Here is a 4,844-nt window from a genome sequence, read left to right as displayed (position 1 = left end):
TTTTCCAGCCAGGATTGTATGTGTTGGAGTTAGGTCCAGTAAAAGGTCTTTGATAATTATTTACGGCATTGGCTTGTTCATTCAACACTCCTCGAAAGGCAGGTATTGTAGGACAGTTTTCAGTTGTGTGAATGTTGCAATCACAGATGCCGCAAACAATTTCATTGACCTTATCCTTCTTTCCTTCCATGGCCTCAACTTTCCTTATGAGCGTAGTCACTTTACACTTGAGATCATCCTCTTCTTTCAAGAGATATAATCCACCTTTCTCCTTTGATTGAGTCGGCCTAGACGTGGTGTTCGACTTTGGGTAATAGTCCCAAGCTTGTGTTTTTTCAGCCAAACTATCGAGGTAGTCCCATACCTTGTCGACATCTTTATTAATGAATTCTCCATTACACATTGTCTCGACCATTTGGCGCATGGAAGATGTCAGTTCATCGTAGAAAAAATTTGTAATGCGCCACGTTTCAAATCCGTGTTGTGGGCATGAACTGACCAAATCTTTGAACCTTTCCCAACATTGGAAGAATGTTTCATCTTCCTTTTGGGCAAAGTTCATGATTGCTTTTCTGAGGGTAATCGTTTTATGATGTGGGAAGAATTTTTTTATTAATTCCCTCTGCATGTCGTTCCATGTGCCATTGGATCTAGGACGCAGTGAATGTAACCACGTCTTAGCTTTCTCTTTTAAGGAAAAAGGAAAGAGTTTCAACCTAATTGTATCCTCAGATACATTAGGAAAACATAATGTAGCTATAATCTCATCGAACTCTTTTAAATGTAAATATGGACTTTCTGATTCAAGTCCATGGAATTTGGGAAGGAGTTGGATAACTCCTGGCTTGATGTCCATTTGTCCTGTGTTTTCAGGAAAAATCATGCATGAGGGCATACTCACTCCCGCCGGTTGTAGATAATCTCGTAAAGTACGAGGCGGGGGTGCCTGTTGCACCTCATTCTCATCTTGGGTATCCTCCACCCTGGGTGGAAGTAGAGGAGGTTGGTCTTCAGCCATAACTTCAGTTAACTCAGGGGATTTCGAGCGGTGTCTAATCCTGCGATGGATAGTCAACCCCTCAACCAATCCTCCTTCAGTTAAGAGACGTCGAGTGTTGTCACGGGCCCACTTGGGCATGAAAACACTCACAGCCCTCAATTAAAACCTAATCCTAAGAAAGAAAATCTAGAAAGAAAGAGAGAGTTGGAAAGAAATTACCAAATTGAAGTCCTAAGTTAAAAACCTGCAAAATAAAACAAAAATAAGTTAGATTCTAAAAAGAAAAATAGCAGTAAATTAATTTCTAAAAGAAGGAATTCTTAAAAGAAAGTGGAGATTTCTAAAATAAATTAGGAAAGATCTAAACTAGAAAGTAGATTATTAAAAGAGAACTGAAAGATAGGAAGTAGGGAAAGAGCTTACCAAATTAGAAATTTCTATCTTAAAGGCCTACAAAATAGGAAGGTTAGTTTCTAAACAAAAATCCTAAAAATAAATTAGGAAAATAAATTAGATTCTAAAAGTGCTAGAATTAGAAAATTTCTAAAATTTAAACCCTAATTCAAAAAATATGAAAAAGTAGAGAGATTAGGAAGGAATTACCAATTGAGAAACTTATGTCCAGATCCTATAAAATAGGAAACAAGTTAGTTTTGAACTCAAATAGAAATAAATAAATAAATAAAAACTAAGGTTAGTAAAATCCTAATCTTAAACTAATCCTAAAACCAATTAATTTTAGAAAATCGTAACCGTCAGTCCACGGCAACGGCGCCAAAAACTTGTTCACTCCCCAAGTATAGGGTTGTGATGTAGTAATAAACTCGGTAAGACCGAGGTCGAATCCACAGGGACTGAAACTTGTAAGTTTCCTGAAACTAGGTAGAAATAGAACTAGACTAAGAAGTGATCTAAACCAAATATAGTTTAGCAAATAATTGTGGAATAATTATCTAAGACTTTAAGGAATTCAGAGAAAGGAAACTAGGGATTCAGAGGATCCACTTGTAGAGATCAGGGAGATCTTATGCCAGTATCACAAATTATGGAAATTTACTGAACTGCCATTGATATAGGTTTCAAGAGATGAAAGGTGTATGAATTAGAATGGATTCCATCACCAAACCATGCCCAGGAGGCAAAGCAAACAACAGAATTAATCTAATTACCAATCAATCAACATGCCATGAAGGTCAGGAAGGTACTGTCATCCTATCATGCCCATGGGACAATGATGAACAACAGGGCTTCCTGACTTCATAAATATAAAAAGAGGAAAGAAATATTCAAAGCCATTGCAAACCCATTGTAATTTCAGTCACAACAGACCATTAAAGATGAAAAAAAATATTCCTTATGATAATCATCAAAGAACAATTTCAGTTCATGCATTCACATTAAAAGCATAAAGTAATCTCCCATCTCAATACAAGCTTCACCTCTTAGCCCTAGCTAAGAGGATTAGCTACACATGGATGGGCTGATTAACACAGCAAAAAATAAAACAGGAAAAAAAACAAGAAGGAAAGAGAGAAAGAAAAAAAACCCGCTCCACGCTTCTTCCTCTCTTCCTTCAATGCTAAGAACGCTGCCAGCCCCTCGATCCAGCAGCAGACCTCTCTTTTTCCAGTCGTGCACAGCAGTAAACCCAGCCGTGCACTCCAAAACAAGAGCTGATCTCCTCCCCGTTCAAGCCCAAGATCGAGCACTCCACGTACAGCAACCTCCTCCTTCCAAAAAAAAAATATATCCTATGGCCGTCCTCCCTTCTCTCCTTTTATCCTTCTTCTCACCTCCCTACTGTGGAGTCCTGGCAGGACTCGGCTGCGGAAAGCTCTTAGAAACACGTCTTACGCAGCCAGCGATGCAGCAGCGTGTGCAGCGACGCAAACAGAGTTGCGTTTGGCCTCAGTTTGGGAGGCTTGCCATCCAATAACCTCAAGACCATCTTCATGGCTAGGGTCATTCCTGGCTTGGTCATCATCTGGACGGTTTGGATCACCAATCCGATCACAAGCAGTGGCCCACAATCGGCCGAAAATTCTGGATTTTCCGGACGCGAAAACAGGGTGCGTAATACTTACGCTGTACTGATGGTGGGGCCCACTTCACTGTTGCGTTGGGCAATCCAAGGCGTTCATTATGTTCAGGACGAAAAACCGTTCGGGAGTGGTGAGATTGGATTGATTTCGGTGTGGCCCCTCACGATTTTCTATTCTGCCGTCAAACGTCCGTTTGAGTCCTCGTGTATATGCGATGATTTGATGGGGCCAAAATCCACCTAGGCGGGGCTTATACCCACCCTCTGGTCACGATTGACGGTTCTGATTTCGGATATCTGCGATGGATGGAGCCCACTAATGAAAAACGGACGGACAGCGTCCGTCCGCTGTTGATGCGGAAGAAGGAGACGGGTCAGCCCGTCTTTGACCGGGCTGACCATCCGGTGCGGCGCGGGCAGCTATGTACACGCAATGTACATGCGGAGTCCACTGAGATGTTTGTGAGAAATCCGCTCCGTCCATCCATATTGTCAGCTCAGTTAACGCGTTGGGACCAATTTTCAAGTACATCTGGATAGCGGGCGGGCCCAAAATCAATGGTTTTATGGGCTGATATGTCTGTTGGGCCAGTTCCACAGCGATCCAATGGATGAAATTTTACGTGTACGGTTCATTTATGGTCTTCAAGCCACGTATCGAGTCTCGAACTGATTGGATGGTGGGAACCTTATGATCTTGCATTCTGGACACTTTTCAGGCCGCTTGAGCTTCAATTCCTCGATTTTCTTGGATCCCTGGCGTGTAAATTCGATGATCTTGGTTCCCTGGGGTCCGTCCCTTGCCTTGGTGTCATCAGAGCGTTAAATCCCAGCTTTAAACACCCTTTCTTAGTCTCAGTTTGTAATTACACCTTGCATCACATACACAGTTAAACCAAGCCGTTAAACAGAGTCATGCTCATAAATCCAGGTAATAAATGGGGTCTGATATGCAATATTTGACCCTCAACAGTATGTTAGAATCAACATAATGATTTCTTCATGCAAAAATCAATCACATCTATTTATTCCTTAGACCTCACTTGTATTTTGCTGTTTATCAATAGTAAAAATCGTTTTATATGGTCTAGCCTAGAGAATGATTAGATGAGGTTGATTCTTCAATCAATGATCTTTAACTTACTATGGGATCAACTTATATGAAGGGTGGAATGTTGTATTCCATTAATTTTAGGTACTACAAATCAAATTCGCACACAAGGCGGGCTAGTAAATTATGCCAAAATGAGAAATGCCCATTTCAAAACACATAATGAAATTCAACAAAGAAGCAACAAGTCAATACACTGAGAGAGAGAGGGAGAAAGAAATCATACTGGTTGGACGGACGGACGAGCGAGCCTCTGCTGGTCGGACGGCGAGATGAGTAGAGAGGCAGAGGTCCTCTGGTGGTTGGACGGACGAACGAGCAGAGAGAGGTGGACGACCTCTGCTGGTCGGACAAGAGAGAGAGGGAGAGATTAGAGAGATGAGAACCGAGAGAGGCGCCGGAATGCTGGTCAGACGTCGCTGCCCGCTGGTCGAACGAGAGAGAGAAAGAGATTAAAGAGGTGGAGAGCCAAGAGGGACGAGAGAGAGAGAGAGAGAGATTTGTTGGGGTCGGGCAGGGAGAGAATGGCAGGGGAGAGGGTTTTGTAGGGTCGGGTGCTAGGGTCAGGAGTTTTCTCAAAAGGGGAAAGCGACTGGGAACTAGGGTTTTTTAAAACAAGGTATATGTACCCTAAAGGGCGAGTCGGGATGAGTCGGGTTTCGGACCGAATCGGGCCAAACTTAGACCTATTC

At 42.3% G+C, this 4,844-nt stretch overlaps 1 non-coding gene across 1 annotated transcript; it reads left to right on the top strand.

Moving 5' to 3' along the window:
- Positions 1–473: 473 nt before the first annotated feature.
- LOC131241584 (small nucleolar RNA R71) lies at positions 474–580 on the top strand. The gene has a single exon (XR_009169144.1). It is a non-coding gene; the product is annotated as a small nucleolar RNA R71 (small nucleolar RNA).
- Positions 581–4,844: the final 4,264 nt, after the last annotated feature.

Source organism: Magnolia sinica, chromosome 3 (genome assembly GCF_029962835.1).
Source record: "Magnolia sinica isolate HGM2019 chromosome 3, MsV1, whole genome shotgun sequence".
Classification (NCBI taxonomy): domain Eukaryota; kingdom Viridiplantae; phylum Streptophyta; class Magnoliopsida; order Magnoliales; family Magnoliaceae; genus Magnolia; species Magnolia sinica.
This window is presented reverse-complemented; position numbering and strand designations above follow the sequence as displayed.